Here is a 19,674-nt window from a genome sequence, read left to right on the forward strand (position 1 = left end):
AAGATCGGCTGTTATCTCTGTCGCAGTGGAATGGGTAGGACATAAGAGTAAACATGCACGCCCGAGTATTTGTGCACTCTGGACAGTCTCCTCCAAAAACTAAACAAATATTACAGTAGTCTATATGTGTCTTTGGTATTCCCAAGAAACTTGTTCGATTAATTAAAATGTGTCTCAATGAAACTTACAGCAGAGTCCGTATAGGCCAGTTTCTATCTGATGCTTTTCCAATTCACTGCGGGCTAAAGCAAGGAGATGCACTATCACCTTAACTTCGCTCTAGAATATGCCATTAGGAAAGTTCAGGATAACAGAGAGGGTTTGGAATTGAACGGGATACATCAGCTTTTTGTCTATGCGGATGACGTGAATATGTTAGGAAAAACTCCACAAACGATTAGGGAAAACACGGAAATTTTACTTGAAGCAAATAAAGCGATAGGTTTGGTAGTAAATCCCGAAAAGACAAAGTGTATGATTATGTCTGAGTTTTACGAAATACGAACATTAAGGGATGGAAAATGGGAGGCAGTAATGATCAAAATAATTGTACCGATTTATTTTTTTAACCAGCAGACGTGCAGCCTTTAAATTTAAAACAATGATTCACTCATAAAATTGGGTTAGACTATTCATCTCATCTCTCAGAATTGTTTCTAAAATGTATAAGGAAAGTAAAAAAAATTCAATTTCATGTAGGCTACTCCCTTGAAATAATTTCAGGTTTTTTTTTTTTACTTCCGAGCAGAGAGGAGAGAGAAAGAAGTCGACGATTTTAAAAATTCACTAAACTATGTTTAACTAGAGACATAATATTTAAAATGAAGGTTACTCTCTACGATATTGGTTAAACATTCTTAGATTTTTTAAATACCATATCCTAAGGTACTGATGAAAAGGCAGAAGGGAGTGAGAAATCTCATGTCATCCGATCTCGATGAAAGTCGATATCTGGGGATCTTTGCGATCACAGAATACGAATAAGGTATTATTTAGTCCGACTTTTTCGCTAAAATGATGGAGTTGGACAAAAATGGGTGAAAAATTAAATTAGATATCTTAGGGGTTTTCGAGACGAAAATTACGAATAATACAATTTTTGCAAATTCAATATGGCAGTTTCAGTATTATGAATTATATTTAAAAAAATTAAACATCGGATATCGCACAGGTAACACATGTACAGTATTTAAGGGGGTATGTAACACCTTTTGATAGTAGGCCTATACATTTAGTAAAATCCAAAGTGTACTTTCTACATATTCTGAATGAATGTTGTACTGGAATTCAATATAGTCATCAGCCAATACCTCTAGATTAATAACAACTTTTTAGAATCCATAAAATACAGTATTTATTGTGAATGGTAATTATATTTTTCAATTAGTGCAATTTGTGCAGGGAAAATTGGTTTCTCCGATATTTTGTACGATTTCGAGTATTTAAAAATGCTTTCTTCTCTGTTCTATTCACAATGTGCGTGTGAAGAAATTATTGCCCTTGTAATATCCATTACAATCCTATTTATTATACTCTTATATAAATCTAACTTCCGCAGCATGCAATTTTACCCAATTAACCAAATTATTTTTTGATTAATAAGAAGAATCGTAATGTTATTAACTTGAATTGTCGCACCACCAGCAGACGATCCCTAGATTATTACTGGACAAATCTTGTATATTGATCTGGTAAGGGTAGGATTATATATATATATATATATATATATATATATATATATATATATATATATATATGCGCAATGCAATGCTTTTTCCTTTTAGTTAAGAATTAATTTAATTTAGAAAATGTAGGAGACGTATTGTAAAATCATTGCAAACGGAAGTCATTTACATTTATTAAAGGTATTCTTTGAGTAGGACTGTACCGTGGTGTGTTTCATAATAAGGATAATTGATATGAGCTGCTGTTATGAAAATATGAACGACTCTGAATGTTATCGCATCTCATTCTCTCAGCTTACACAAACAATATTGGCTCGCCTACTGGAAATGTTATCGAGGTCATCTGCCAAAATCGGTGCCTCCGACTATACGAACCATACAGGAAGGACTGCAATCTTTACATTTGATATTACCTCCCACATGTCGACATGAACGAGGAACAGTAAATTCATAGTTACCTTCGGATACGGTGTACAACATTCGCTCTCTAAGTATAACACTTTGCATCGCTGTATTGCCTGAAATATCGTTGGAGATTTCTAAGATCGAACAAAATTTTGGTCTTTCAGCATCGACGCCATGAGCAGAAGCACAGACAGTATTTGTTTCAATGTGTCATTTCCTCAATTAATTTTGAGGGCTTCCGGCATCTCTTGCTCTGACTTTTCTAACTGTGTAACAGTTTCAGACCCAGTTTGAGACTAGGTTTATATGAAAACCAAATTATTCGTCAGAAACTTCAAATCCAGAGCATTTTCCTTTGCGTATTTATTGGCATTAATTCTACAGTACCCCTACCCACTTTACGCTTTGCACTATACTCAATACGCCGTTATGAAGATTTCCCACTGAACTACTCTATTAGGTCCGAAGTCTCGAAGCCTGGTAATTACTGTTTCTACAAACGTACTAATTTTAATGCTTATATTTACACATAAATATTTCTATTAATATATCAAATAATATTTTACACAAATACATTATTGCATTTAATGTTCTATATCATGTTTGCATATATATGTTAAAAACGCAAAATACAAAAAATACAAAGCTAAGTTAAGCATGTCAGATTTTATACATTAATAGTTACTTTACAATTGATTGCAATGGATTGTAGATGAACCAGTTAATTTAAGGAAAAAATAAAAAAATAAAAATTCAAATCAGTGGCGCGAAAGCCCATGAAGGACCAAGGCCGACCAGCCGGTTGCTGGCCCTCACGTCCACATGTCTTAGCAGAGGTTAGAGACTATCCTACAAGAACAATGGTATTGTGCGGTTAGTATGATGACCTCCACTGACGTTATTCCTGGTTTTCGTAACCAGATTTCGCTACCTATTTTAGCTACCAAATTCACCACGATGCTGGGTAGACACCGATCTCATCATTCGCCGAAATTTCATGGAAAAATTCCTTCTCCAGGAGAACTCTAAACAGAGCGCATCCCTTAACACGAGTCCTAGGCATAACGCCTTAGAAGACGACGTTGCGGCGCGATATTATAAGGGTAAAATGGGTGTTTAATTACTTGTTTGAGGTAAAACAGGTAGCCCTGTTACATGTCATGAAGGCACATGGGGTGCATAGAGGTAGAGCCCCATGCTTACTTGACCGCAGCACTAGAAGGAGGTGGTGTGTTCGGCACCACGCTCCGACCGCCTTTTACCCCCGGAACTTGAGTGGACCTCGGGGCCGTTCTGGAAGATTAGAGCGAAGAAAATCCCACCACCACCCGGGATCAAACCCTGGACCTTCCAGTCCGTAGCAAACTGGTCTAACAACTGAACTGTTCGGCCGATACTTTTTTGAGGAAGACAGCTAATTGCCCTCATCAGTCAAGTACGTCTTTTTAACTTAAGATGGAAAGAATCCAAGCATGCCAGTCAGGAATACCAGGTAATGCAACCCGACTAGACCCGACTGTACTATTACCCTATGACTCATTACGTCTTGACTATAAACTGAATGCAACTAGCTTCAATCCGGTGTTTGGGTGACCCGTGACCGAGGTCTACTTATAACTTTTTAGTAGGTTATTTCAAGACGCTTTATCAACATCTTTAGTTATTAGCGTCTGAATGAGATGAAGGTGATAATGCCGGTGAAATGAGTCCAGAGTCCAACACCGAAAGTTACCCAGTATTTGCTCATATTCTACTCATAACGTAGGCCACAAAATTCATTCAAGTAGTTTCGTGTTAACTTCCTTTATGATTATTACGTTGATTAGTAATAAATAAATTGTGAAGTACAAATAACATAAATGGGACTACCTCACAATGACCTACTAACAATCTCCGTTATTTGTCCATTACAAATTCCACTTGCAACAAACGGAATTTAAAATGTGTCTCCAGCGTTTAAAGGAGACGTCTTTCGAACAACGGAACGTCTGATTTATTTTTAATTAAAGAGAGTTCGGAGTGTGATCGCAAGATATTTGGAACTTTTGTGAGTCAAATTTCGTATCCGTAGCCTGAGAAGCCAGCACTGCAGATATTATGGATAGAGTCGAGGAATAAACGTCCGAGATGTGCATGCGTGCGGGTTGATGCTGTAAAAATGTAGCACTGAATTAAGCCGTCGTAAAGCGCGATGAAGAGGACCTCCTCCGGCACGACACCCTAATCTGGGAACGGTAAGTCTCCGTTCAATACCCATAAACTGAGGTTCCGTTTGCTTCCTGCTTTTATGGCTATGGCTGTTTGCTATGAAACTCAGTCGTGCTCCAGGCATGTATTTCGTTTCTATATTACTCGTGTGGTGTTGCATCAACTTCCTGAGCGTATTCTGGATATTTAAAACTTAAAATAGGAATACCTTAATAGTTGTTTGTTGTAGTTTATTTATGACGTCTATCAACATTCTCGAACACCAACTTTCCAAGAATTTGTTTTTCACTGCCTTTATAGATTACGGAGTTTCTTTGCACTATGGTATTCACCTCTCCATCTGGTTTCATGTTTCCTGTCCTGTGAGAAGCAGTCCATTATTTCTTTTAGTAGGTTCTCATCATGAATACGTTGAACGTATTTGTTAATTCCCCTCATTTTCTGAAGAGTTACCAATTTTTTTAATCTCATATATCTTATACATTTCCTTCATGATATTTTGGCTGTCTTGCTTCAAAATTGTATTTCTACTGCTATAGAACTAGATAAGTTCCTTTTTTGCATTTGATAAACATAACGCTCATCCCTGAAAGTTTTTAACACTAGCCCGGAAACACCCTGTATAACTTGTCGAGTAGAAATTTAAATGCAGGTATCTCTATATGGGCGAAAGCAAACATTCCCATTCGGTTAACGACTATTTCTTCTTATACACTTTCTTGACTTTTTGCATGTGAATAAAGTCCTTTCAGCACCAGAGGTCCACACCTGTGGAGTAACGGTCAGCGCGTCTGGCTGCGAAACCAGGTGGCCCGGGTTCGATTCCTGGTCGGGGCAAGTTACCTGGTTGAGGTTTTTTCCGGGGTTTTCCCTCAACCCAATACGAGCAAATGCTGGGTAACTTTAGGTGCTGGACCCCGGACTCATTTCACCGGCATTATCACCTTCATATCATTCAGACGCTAAATAACCTAGATGTTGATACAGCGTCGTAAAATAACCTAATAAAAAAAGCACCAGAGTGGAAATACCTGAACGCCTTGTTACCCAAGTTGTATTGCATTGCAGTTTACTCTAATGTCACCAATTTTTAATCATTGCGATGATACTCACACCCATTTAGAAACAGCTTTCTACAGCCTCTTGAAGAGTTTACAATAATAGGTTCATTGGACACACTCAGACATTATTTTTCACAAGGAAGTCAAAATGTTAGTAATTTTGATAAGGAAGACCGAAATTAATTTACATAGTAACGAACTTTCACTTATGGCCTTCATCCAGCCCAGTATTACACCTTAATGGTATTTTAGGATCTCAAGCCATCGTTGTACTGGCCGCCGCATTCTTTTGTCTCAAAGAAAGTATTATTTCAGTATTTTCTATGCTAATTTACTATTGTTCTTTCGGAGAGTCGGCTTGGATAGCGTAGTCGTTATAGCTCTTGCCTTCTGTGCTCAAGGTTGCGGGTTCGATCCCGCCCCAGGTCGATGGCATTTAAGTGTGCTTAAATGCGACAGGCTCATGTCAGTAGATATACTGGCATGTAAAAGAACTCCTGCGGAGCAAAATTCCTGCACACCGGCGAAGCTCATATAACCTCGACAGTTGCATCGTTAAATAAACCATATAATTGAATAATTTCGAGGGAAAAATTGTTCCGGAGCCGGGTATCGAACCCGGGACCTTTGGTTTAACGTACCAACGCTCTACCACTGAGCTACCCGGGAACTCTAACCGACACCGATCCAATTTTTCCCTCTATATCCACAGACCTCAAAGTGGGCTGACAACCGTCAAGCAACCAACTTCGAGTGCACACTAACTCTGTGTGACTTAAGTTGTGGTTTTCTGTTAACGAACAGTGACGTGTATTATGCAAATCAATATTTCACGTCACACGGAGTTAGTGTGCACTCGAAGTTGGTTGCTTGACGGTTGTCAGCCCACTTTGAGGTCTGTGGATATAGAGGGAAAAATTGGATCGGTGTCGGTTAGAGTTCCCGGGTAGCTCAGTGGTAGAGCGTTGGTACGTTAAACCAAAGGTCCCGGGTTCGATACCCGGCTCCGGAACAATTTTTCCCTCGAAATTATTCAAATCAACTTTACAGGGAGTTATACCTGAAATCTTGATTTGCAAACCATATAATTCTTTTTCATTCGGAGAACATGCTCTTTCTAGAACTTCCTACAGTGGTGTACATAATTCAATACAGCTTCTATTTGAAGTTATTTTAAAATGTCTTCAGAATTTTTCTTCTTTTCTGTTCCAGGCATAAAGCACATTAACGCAATTCGCATAAAGTATATTATTATTATTATTATTATTATTATTATTATTATTATTATTATTATTATTATTATTAACTTAACTATAGCTCACATACGAATGAAAATGTAAGTACTTAAAAAAATTGGTACCGTGTTGAAGAGAAATCGGTAGGAATAAAAGCTTTGGACAATTAGTTCACAGGAAGAATAACCTTTCGAAAAACTGAAATGGGAAAAATGGGTTTGGAAAAGTGGCCAGGACCGTCACTGCGACGGAAACTCGATTACTATCACCTATACACGCCGTTACTTCTTCATTTTACCACAGTCTAGTAGGCCTATATACGGTCACGAAGCTGGAGTTTATGAGGGTACTAGGAAGAATAGACTGTGCAAGCACTATTTCGCATTGTCTGTAATGAGACGATAGTAGCGATCTTAGTAGTTAGCAACTATCTATGGATGCATATTTACTACGTACTGAGCTTCGTGACTGTATATACTAGACTGTGATTTTATATTGTAAGTACATGTTTACAATCTCACCTTTATAGTAGCTGTCTATTTACTAAGGAGATCTGTGTCACCATGTTATGGAAGGCTTCGACATTAGTCCATTAACAGTTTTCTTCTAAGTAATATTTTCCTCCCAACAAATTGTTCTAATTTGATTATTCAGTGCATTTACATCAAATAAAATTCTAAGAATATATTATTTTTATTCTAAAACGGTTTACAGTGCTCAAATATTTCTTCTTAGTTCTTCTCTCCTTCTCAAACGTCTCCTCCTTCTTATCTTTTCTGTTGCATTTCTGTACTAATTTCCTCTATTCATGTAAAGCGTGGTCTTTCCCTCTTTCCTTTCCTAAATGTATTCTTTCCAATATCTATTTCATTCATCCGTCTTCCTCCATTCTCAGAACACGACAATACCAATTTAATTATTTACTATGTATGGAGTAAGTTATATAATTTTGATAATCCATCCTACTCCTAATTTCCTCATTTCCTCTTTCATCTTATTTTGAACATCACGCAGAACTTTTGAGAAACTCACATGTTTTAGATTGCAGTTTAGATTTAACTTTTAAATATAACATCCACAATTCTGCTCCATAAGTTGTCACACACAGAACTAACGAAGTAATACATCTAGGCCCACATATACATTCCAGCTGTAGAAATAAATTCGTATCATGAGATTGTTATTGTTATTATTATTATTATTATTATTATTATTATTATTATTATTATTATTATATCAGTAGTAGTGGTAGTAGGCCTACTTATACTCGTATTAAGCTTAATTACTGTGACGTTAAATTTTACAATTAAGTTACATAGTCGTGTAATCACAAACCATCGGATGGCACTGTCCTTCATTTAAGCTGTTAAGTAATTATTCCCAGGATTTATTGCTCATATTATTTTATTTTACGAATATATATATATATATATATATATATATATATATATATATATATATATACACACACACACACACACACAGACAAACAAATACTTATGGCTTTTAAGGGGAGGCAGAGGTGAATATTTCAAAATCCACAAAATTTATCCGATTTGTTTGAAATTGATCATGGATACTAAGTATGCTATTAGTAATGGACATACCAAGTTTCAACTTTCTAAGTACAATAGTTCTGTAAATATTAATAATTTTATAAAACTGTATATAGTTTGATATAAAATGCTCCATGCACCATATCGTAAGAAATTTTCAATATTTCTTTTTATTTATATGTTCAGAGAAGGTATATAAATAATGATAAGTATTAGTTTATTATGGGAATAATATAGTAATACAGTTATATTGGTTTTAATTTCATACTTTTAAGGGCACAAAATCAAAAACTAACATAGGAATATCAAAATAAAGATAATAAAAATGGAAAAACCCAAATTTTCATTTTTTCATCAGTTTTTTTTTTTCGAAAATTTTACCTCTGCCTCCCCTTAAGGAACCCGGAGGTTCATTGTCGCCCTCACGTAAGCCCGACAACGGTCCCTATCCTAAGCAAGATTAATCCAGTCTCTACCCCCCTCAAATGCATTTTAATATTATTCTCCCATCTACGCCTCTGTCTCCCCAAAGGTCTTATTCCTTCCGGCCTCCCAACTAACACTCTATATGCATTTCTGGATACGCCTATACGTGCTACGTGCTGACCATCCCAAACGTCTGGATTTAATGTTTCTAATGTCAGGTGAAGAATAAAATGCATACAGTTCTGCGTTGTGTAACTTTCTCCATTCTCCTGCGACTTCATCTCTCTTAGCCCCAAATATTTTCCTATGCACCTTATTCTCAAACACCCTTAACCTTTGTTCCTCTCTCAAAGTGAGAGTTCAAGTTTCAGAACGAAACAGAAGATTCGGCAACATTCCAAGTACCAAATCTCATAACCTTATTTCTCTGCTGTGGTCGTGCCAGAGAATCAGTCCCATTCCAAGGCTCATTTTGAGGTTTCGTAACAAGCTGTTTTTTTACGGTGATGGGTTGTTAACCTTTCGCCCAACTCCCATGCTGGAGGACCATCCCTTATCAGCTGTCCGCGACTGCTCATTCGATATATTCGCAGCTACCCTCCATATCTGGAGGCCGTCTCCTCTATCCGCATCCTGATGACGCGACTTGCCGTGGTGATGGAATGTATAAATTACAAATTATGTTTATTTAACGACACTCGCAACTGCAGAGTTTATATCAGTGTCGCCGGTGTGCCGGAATTTTGTCCCGCAGTTCTTCTTTTACATGCCAACAAATCTACTGACATGAGTCTGTCGAATTTAAACACACTTAAATGCCAACGACCTCGGCGGGATCGAGCATAGAAGGCCAGCGCTATACCAACTACGTTTTTTTTTACCTTGGGGATTTAATTGAAGTGAATTTTAATGGCAGGCAGAGTAACTATCTCATGCCCCCATGTTTTAAATTGCTTCCAGTGCACTTCATTAGAACCAGGTACCCAGCTTCGAAGCCGTTAGCCCTGTGAACTTACAGTATATTTATTTTCCCCTATTATCATAGTACAGGTTATCTAAGAAATTAGCAAGTTCTTTGCGATAGTAGAAGAGAAAGCGTGGGGGAAGGGAAGTGGTCCGTGGCCCATACCAACTACGCTATCGAGGATGACTATACAGTATATATATATATATATATATATATATATATATATATATATATATATATATATATTGCCTAAGGACTAGAAGAAATTACGAACACTATGTAAACTGTGTATAGTTGTATATTGTTTATATAGTTATTTTTGTATGTGTTTGGATAGTTTGAGTCCGTGTATAGTTGGTATAGTTCATGTATTTAGTTAGTATAATTTTTGTGTTCAATTGTATGGTTTTTGTGTGTTTAGTTTAAAAAGTTTGTGTGTTTGGACTGTATAATTTATGTGTGCAATTTGTATTTTTTGTGTGTTTAATTTGTGTGTGAGTTAAGATTGTATATGTGTTCAGTTTGTATAAATGTTTGTGTGTTTAGTGTGGATAGTTGTGTGTTCAGATTATAATTTATGTGTTTAATTTGCATAGCTTTTTGTGTTTAATCTGTATAGTTTTTTCGTGTTTAGTTGGTATAATTTATGTGTTCAGTTCGTATGTAAAGTGTAAGCTCTCTTGGACTGGCTCCCCAAGTGTAGTAGACCTTCAGCTCACCCTACACTCCTGTAGGAGGCCGTTGCCCTTATGAGATTTCAGGCTTTTCGTATTCGTATATATTGCTTAATTTCCATGTGGTAACTAAGAAGTTACATCCATTTTTGTCTTTTCGCCTTCAAAATTTTCTAGAACTCCTTCATTAGAGCAGCGTAACCCGGAGTGAGACAAGTGGCCCACAGGCTTGGAGCTCACATAGTTTATCTCAGCTCCGAACTCCCTTTGCAAGGAAGCGTTATCGTATACCTTTCAAACTTCTCCTCCTTCTCCTCTATTTCAATTCAATTCAATACCAAATTAAGCTGCAACTTACTGAATCACCAATACTAACGTTTCTACAAACTCAAAGTGGAACGCAGGAATTACAAACGCTGAAAGGTTTCTCACGAAGAAGAAAGTTCCTTTCCTGGTCAATCTGGATTGACATTGGAGGTTAAATATGCCTCACAAGCTGTGCCAGCCACCGAGTTGAAAAACAGCAACCAAAATATTATGACCTGCATAATGTGCACGAAATTCATGACGAACTCATAAAGTTTACAAGCTGTTAATAAAATTGCCGTCATATACATAATGCGTCTAATTTCCTCATAATGAATGCCGAAGAACCTGCAGTCATGTCGTCGCCCTCACACCGAGTCACGTGACGGCTCTCTGACTTCGAGGACACAAGTACAGAATCGGTAAATGATGCCAAAATTGCAGTTTTGAAGTACTCCCCTAGAAGCGATGTCCGATATGAAGTAAATGTGAAAACACTGTAAAACACTGACGGGGTAATTTTTTTTTGTATGTATTTATTTACACTGCAAGTGGGCAAGCACCCGGTTGCAGTGGTATACACAATATTAACAATACACAATAAAATGATAACCAATACACAATAAAATTTACAATACACAATACAATTTTACAACACATATACAATTTTACACTCAATACAATAATAATACACAATACAATTTAACACAATAATAATAAAACATAAAATAAAATACCTAATTTTACAATACAACCTACATAATTATCTATAGGTCCTACATAAGTTTCAATAGTCTTTCACTTTACTCTCATCTCATTCCCTGTAGTGGCACTATGACGCATTTCACTGACACCTTAGCACACATTTCACTGACACTGTAACACATTTCACTGACACTATAGAACACATTTCATTGACGCTATAAATTATCAATGATCGGAACTATTCACTGCACTGTAAAACCATAACTTCACTGACTCACCTCGCTTCACTGATACAACAGTTCAAATAAGTCAAATAATTACATCCTTATGCATACTTATAAACAGAACTACATTTAAACTAAGCATTTCTAGTCTAAGGCCCTCTTACACGCTAGTTTTAAATAATTTACAATTCATGTATGTATAGCAAACTGAGACTGGAATGCAACGCAGAAATATGCATCATAACTAAGAAATTGTTTTGTGTGGAGTATGGGGAGGAAACATGGATATTACGACGAAGTGAAAAGAAATTAGTGGAACTATTGAAATGTGGATATGGAGAAGAATGAAGTGTGTGCAATGGACAGACAGAATAAGAAACGAAGCTATGCTAGGAAGAGTGGATGAAGAAAGAACAATGCTGAAACTGATCAGAAAGAGAAAAAGAAATTCCCTGAGTCACTGTCTAAAAAGAAACTGCGTACTGAAAGATGCACTGGAAGAAATGACAGTAAGAAAGTTCGGGCATAAGAAAATATCAGATGATATACAACGTTTAAGGGCATATAACACAAGGTCCACTATCTACCAAAAGTAATTGGGCACTGTTTTTGCCCCTTTAGAACCTCGTGCTACCACCTCTTGTTGGTATAACAGCAGCCACCCTATCAGACATGCTCTCCACTAGTTTGTGTAGGATATCCACTGGAATGCGTCGTCATTCCTCTTGCAACATGGCACTCAGTTGGACAATGGAAGTTGGCCCCATGTTTCTGCGGCTACTATGCAGTGGTATGCAGACAATAATGTTCACCGGTTGGACTGGCCTGCACAGAGTCCTGATCTCAATCCCATTCTGCACCTTTGGGACGAATTGAACCGGCGATTATGGTCTCGGGAGATGCGGCCAACTTCCATTGTCCAACTGAGTGCCATGTTGCAAGAGGAATGGCGACGCATTCCAGTTTATATCCTACACAAACTAGTGGAGAGCATGCCTGCCAGAGTGGCTGCTGTTATAGAAACAAGAGGTGGTACCATGACGTTCTAAAGGGGCAAAAACAGTGCCCAATTACTTTTAGGTACATAGTGTATATTCGAAAGCTATTACCTTGCTACTTTGGCCGCAGCTGTGTAAATTCGCTCCGGGTAGCAGGGCTTAATGAACAATTTCGTTACCCGGAAACCAACGTTGAACTCTATTCTACTTCAATCCCTGGTCGCCTGTACTGTTTGTTGATTGCTCTGTGTCATATATATGAGAGGATAAATTAGCCACCACGTGGTAGACAAACACGTCTGAAGAACACGTGAATGCAGGTATATTGTTTCTTTTAATTCGTTTATTTTACGACATTTTATCAACAGCGTTGTTTACCTATCGCTTGAGTGAGAAAAAGGTCATAATTCCAGCGAGATGAATTCAGGGTCCAACGCCGAAAGTTACCCAGCATTTGCTGTTAGTGCATCTGTGAAATGTTGGTCAAAAAATGAAAAAAAAATACGTTTTTTTTTATTTTTTAACCTATAAAATTAAAAATGTTTACCACATCTTGAAAATGCAATGTTAATATAACACACCAAATTGTATTGCTGTATAATGTAGGCGTACCAATCTGAGATATTACTTTTTAATCACAAAATTTATATTTAATCAATATGCACCAGGCGATGAACGGTTTCAAATTTCTATCTATAAATTTAATATTTTTCTCACAAGACCAATACAAACTGATTTGGGTTTTAAAAGACTGTTGTTACTTTTCTATTGAAAAATGTTTAAATATTGATATGATTTTTCTTTTCGATTTTATATTATCTTCCAAAGATTTTTTTTGATTATGTGATCAATGTGATCATTATTAGCACTATGAAAGAAAGCCCAAATCAGATTATTAGTTCAGTACTAAGGCACAATTCCTGAAAATTGTAAGACAATTGCACGACAATTGTATCGCGTAGTGGATTTTGAATGCAACAAAACGCTGAAAAAAATATTAGAGGAAAACGGATTTCAAAACCCAAATGTGAAAAACTGCAGAGTAGTGGCAAAAAAAACCGTACCGACCCTTGTAACTGATTTCAGAGCCTTGTTCACTTCAGAGCACGATAGACTGGTACAGACCGATTATTTAGTCCTGACAGCTCAGCGACGCGAAAGAGGGGAAGAAATCAGAGGAGGGGGGAGAGTTCCGGAGTAGAGATAAGGGCGAGCAGACGGTAAAGGCAAGCGAGTGAATAAACCAAACAACCCTTGGCGTAACTAAAAGGACTCGCCTGTCCCACGCGCACATCTCCAGCGACTGTCAGGACTAAATAATCGTACTGTAACTAAGACTTTCGTGGTTCGAATCCTGCCTGGGAAGGAAACATTTTTTGTTCCTTATTCAAATTTATTCCAAATACTTTTCGATTGCAGCGATATATTACTACTTCATTAATTTATTATTCCCAAAAGATGAATTTCACCAGCAATCGAAAAGTATTGGGAATAAATTTGAATAAGGAACAAAAAAGGTTTCCTTCCCAGGCAGGATTCGAACCACGAAAGTCTTAGTTACCAGTTTATCGTGCTCTGGAGTCAACAAGGCTCTGAAATCAGCTACGAGATTCGGTCCGGTTTTTTTTTGCATTACCATCATCCTATTGCCAAACACGGTAAACCCACAAACACACCAACTTCGGTCGGCCAATGTCAACTATACCGCACACTCAAGTCTATCCAAAACTATGTACCGTAAAGCCGTAAATACTAAATAAACAAAATGAAAACTATTGTCTTACGCTCAATTTGAGTACTACATGGACATCATTTTATTTTTACTTCAATTTTTATTGTACCTGAGTTTTTGAATGTACTTCACTCCCACCCCCTCTACTAGTAAACTTTCAACCGTTCTCCACACAGAACCAAGAGTATACTGTCAAAGTCGCCTTAAGGTCATAGTGAACATAAACAGTACTGAGTGAGTATAATACGTTCCAGAAATATATTCGCGTTTTCCAATGACGATAGAGCTTTCAATATTGAATCATATTTTTGCACAGGTACTGTCGTCCGTTTGCCTACATCGCAACCTGGTTTCCCCCACTCGCTTCTGCTGGCCCTCTGTAAAGGATAGTGGCTAGGCTGCCTTAGCTCTTTTCTGAAAACATTAATTTCTGTTAGGAATTGGACTTCTATGTAATATTATACAACTGTTTAAAATAACTTAAATAAAAGGGCCTCGTTAATTAATTATCACGTGATTTCCCTCCTTTCTACAACCCTGCGACAATACTCTTGGACGGACAGTAGATAGCATATCTGAGTAATTTTATCTTTTCGGATATGGCAGAAGTGAAGACGGAATTTACAGTACGTAAGTTACTCTGTTATAAGTAGGTACAGAATTATTTAACATGAGTTATTAGTACGAAGGACGAACCTGGTAATTGGAATTAGGTACAATAGTCTATAGCGCCATAATATGCAAAAAGGAACTTAAGAATGTATCGAAATGAACGGCCACTATTTTCAAAATTGTGTTTAAATATCCATATTATGATTATTTTGCAATTTAACTTCATTCTCTATATTATACGCTAGTGTGCTGTAGACAGTATAATGTACACTGCATAATGAATACGTCCGAATAGATAGTTCATTTCGTGAGTAAAACACTTATTATTAATACTGCACTGTATGAAATGAAAAACCTAATGAAAATGATCAAACTCAAAATCGCGATATTTCCTACTTTATGTACAGCAAATGGATGAACTACTTTTCGTCCCTCCTGTACCTAGTAAAGTGATTAGTTTGTATTTTACGCCAGTATCATCGAAATGCAGTCGTGGAAGGGGATAGCAAACGGTGTTTCCGTTTAATCCAAAGGTATAGCCTGGTTAATATTAAAAATGTTAGTAAAATAAAATGATGTCCCTGTAGTAGGCCTACGTATTCCCCCAGGTGAAATCAAGGTTATCTGAATGAATTTCGTCGAGAAAACGCGCCGTCAGATAAAGTAAATAATTACCTTTTTCTCTCACTCCCTTCCGGTTGATGACCTCTTTGGTGTAAGCATAACAGTCACCGTACAAGTCATTCGGGATTAATGGCGTCAAATTCTGGAGCGAGCGATACTTTTTTATGGCTATAAAATATTCAGCGTGGCGCTCTTCAGGAAGTAGGTAACCCTAGGTAGATCATATCGTAAGTTAATGAGATTTAAAGGATTCTCTCTGTGAATGAGAACTTCGAGGAAAATTTTATCTCCACTTCTCGTCAAAAACAAAATTAAATACTGGTAAACATATCTATGCTCGCCTTTAGTCCAGAGCAGCGGTGATCAAAACTCGAAAGGCAGTGATTACACGCGAGAGACAGTCTAAGAAGTAAGGAGACGGGGGAGAAGTATATGGCATGAAAACTACCAGTGGTGGTTAGTGCACTAACATTGAGTTTTTGATCAACCCCGCGAATAAAAATCAGAAGCTTTGCTGTATCAGTAATGTCATTACTGTTATCAAGAGGCCATAAAAAATATATACAAATTTTCTTGCTTTTTTTTTCAATATTCCTCATGAACACAATCAGAAATTTCCTGAATTCTCTTCTGGATATTTAGTCGAGAAATGCGCAGTTTTTCAAAATTAATTAACAACTTTCATTGGACAAATTATTTCAGTCATCTTGATCATTAACGCTTTTATAAAACTTTCCTTCGTTGGAAGGCTTAAGAGAACGAGCTATTTCATTCGCCACAATTATTTATGTCATATTTCTCTTCATAACTATGATTTAAGGCTGATTTCAGTTCTTGGAGTTTAATAGCTCGTCTCGTCACTGCACTAGAACGTAATATTCAATCAGTTTCTCTATATTATTATTATTATTATTATTATTATTATTATTATTATTATTATTATTACTACTACTACTATTACGCCTATTATTAATATTATCATTATTATTGTCAAATGAATAACTAGTAAATAACTGATAATAGTTATCAAAAGATTAAAATAGTACATTATGCAACGAGCCTATAATGATAGTAATTAAGACGCGAGTATGTTTGTTTATGATATGAGCGCAAGCGAGTTCCTTAATTTTCATACGAGCGTTTTAATTACCATTATAGGCAAGTTTCATACGACTTTTTATGCTCGACCATATTTCTAACTTGAAATTATTCAGAAGTATTCATTTTATTCGCATCTGACTGAAGATCGGAAGTGACCTTGTGCATAGCTCGTTAATTTTGATATGTGCGCAGACGCGAAAGTATTGATTTTTTCCGAGGAACAATGTCATTGACCTTGATATAATTTAGAGAATAACATGAACTAACATGATATAACCTGGAAATTGATTTAGGATTGAAAAACGAGATGACAAATTGAATTTATTTGACGTTTCCCTCGTTGTCTTTCGATTGCATATCCGAGAATAATCGAAAACCTGAACTTTAATGAATAGGTGTACTTTAATGACATGCATTAAAGGACTGCTACCAGGTGTATAATTACTACATTTCGGCATGGTCGAGCATAAAATAAATTAAAATGGAGATATACGAGTAGCGTAGTAATTATTCTATCCTTCAAGGGAAGATGTAGGCCTATATATTGAGGCACGTATATAAGAATTATGGTAACACTTGGTGATAAATAATAATAATAATAATAATAATAATAATAATAATAATAATAATAATAACTTAATACCTGTTATGCCTATATAGTGCCCTGTAATGTCGCTTCTCTGGACTACTACTAATTGAACAGTTGAGCAAAGCAATATATTACATTTTCTCCGAAAGAACAGCGAATAAATTTCCTCTTCCCATTCTGTACGAAACCTTCTGTTCCTGCTAGAGACGAGGGTTTGTAGAGCGACATGGTACCGAGACTGCTTACCTTTAGTACTTGAGCGACACAGAGAGCAATGTACAGGAAACTCCCCTTACCAGTATGAATGTCTTTGATTACACGATGTAATCACGATACCCAGTTTGGTCACCGCTGGTCTAGAGTAATGAATCCCTAACAGGTGCGTCCCGCCGCACTTTCTGAACCCCATTTATCTAATAATAATAATAATAATAATAATAATAATAATAATAATAATAATAATAATAATAATAATAATTTATTTAATCTGATAGGATTAAGGCCATAAGGCCTTCTCTTCCATCCTACCAGATAGCACATATAAATATAAAAAAGAAATACAAACACTGATGAAAATGATACAAATTAAGTTAAAGCCCTATAGAGGGTCAACAGAGTCAAAAGTACATTATAGTGCTCTCATCGAGCTAATACAACGAAAAGAAAGAAAACAGAGATAGCAATGATGATATTGATAACTGACAATAATAATAATAATAATAATAATAATAATAATAATAATAATAATAATATAAATAATAATAATAATAATAATAATAATTTATTTAATCTGATAGGATTAAGGCCATAAGGCCTTCTCTTCCATCCTACCAGATAGCACATATAAATATAAAAAAGAAATACAAACACTGATGAAAATGATACAACTTAAGTTAAAGCCCTATAGAGGGTCAACAGAGTCAAAAGTACATTATAGTGCTCTCATCGAGCTAATACAACGAAAAGAAAGAAAACAGAGATAGCAACGATGATATTGATAACTGACAATAATAATAATAATAATAATAATAATAATAATAATAATAATAATAATAATAATAATAATAATAATATAAATAATAATAATAATAATAATAATAATAATAATAATAATAATAATAATAAATACATTACATATTAATTTTCAATTTTACAACAGCATAGTTACAATATTTACTATATGTCATGAGTTAAGGTGAAGTTGCGCAACCTGACATGTGTTCAACAAGCAATTCCAAGAACTAGAATGTGATTTTTTAATTTAAATTTGAATTTTGATATTGTCCGACAGTCTCTGACGTGGTCAGGGTGAGAATTCCAGAGGCGTGGAATAGATATGCTGAAAGATGATGAGTAGAAGGATGTTCTGTGCAGAGGAATAGAGAGAAGGTACATGTTCCGGGTTCGAGGTAGTCAAAGGTAAACAAAACGAGATGCTAGGTAAGAGGGTGTGGAGGTGTGGATGATTTTAAATAGTAATAAGAGAGAGTTGAAGAATCTTCTTTCTTTAAGTGGACTCCAAGACAACAATTCTAGTTACGGTGTTACATGATCGAATTTTCTAATGTTGCAAACGAAACGAACGCAGATATTGTGAAGACGCTGTAGTCTATGGGCAAGATCAGTATTTAGATTCGTGAATAAAGAATCGCAATAATCGAAGTGGGGCATCACTAAAGTTTGGATCAGGTTCTTTTTAAGGCTGAGAGGTAAAACATTGGTTAAGTGTTTGAGGGAATGAATTATGGAAAAAGTTTTTTTACATATGTAGGTCACTTGACTTTGAAAATTTAAATTTGAATCTAAATATACCCCTAATTTTTGTACTGTCTTACTATATGTAATTGTAGCATTATTTATTTTTGTATTTGATACAGTGGCTAGATCTATTTTATTTAATGCTCGTTGGTGGCCCATAGGTAATAAAATATTTCCATAAACGATTCTATATTCTGGGAAAAAATTTAAAGAAATCGAATTCTCCACACCGCCAAGTCCTCAGAGCTTGAAAGAATTAAATGGCCATATTAAAAGGTGTTATATATCACGTAGCCTCTTTCTCCCGATGGATGTAAAGAGTTATGGATAACAATTCCATGTTTCAGATGGCCCAGACCCAACCAGTTTCTCACAAAAGTATTCGGTGTTCAAATCATGCCACACTTTGCGAGATTTTTTGCTCAGAAACGAAAGGGGATTAGGACTTTTCTGAAAACTTCGTCTCACCTGTAACTAATTACAACTTAAAATCTTCTCCATCAAAGCATAATGTGGTCAGAAGCGTGTTGTCAGATATAGGCCTATTAGGGTGTCGATAGTCATAAGTAGACTTCGTGGAATTGCCACAAGAATCGTAAGGTATACTGCGCACGCGGTATAGACTGTATGAGAAGGGGGCGTGCAACGTATGGAGTATGCCTCTGATGTAAACACTGAGCAGTATACTGCGGTTACAATAAAACCTGTGTCCTGCATTCAAGAAATATAATGAATGATCATTGAAGTAGGAAATGTCTAAACATGTAAATACACAATTATTTTGTAGTGAGATATATTAACTCTTAAA

Source organism: Periplaneta americana, chromosome 10 (genome assembly GCF_040183065.1).
Source record: "Periplaneta americana isolate PAMFEO1 chromosome 10, P.americana_PAMFEO1_priV1, whole genome shotgun sequence".
Lineage (NCBI taxonomy): Eukaryota > Metazoa > Arthropoda > Insecta > Blattodea > Blattidae > Periplaneta > Periplaneta americana.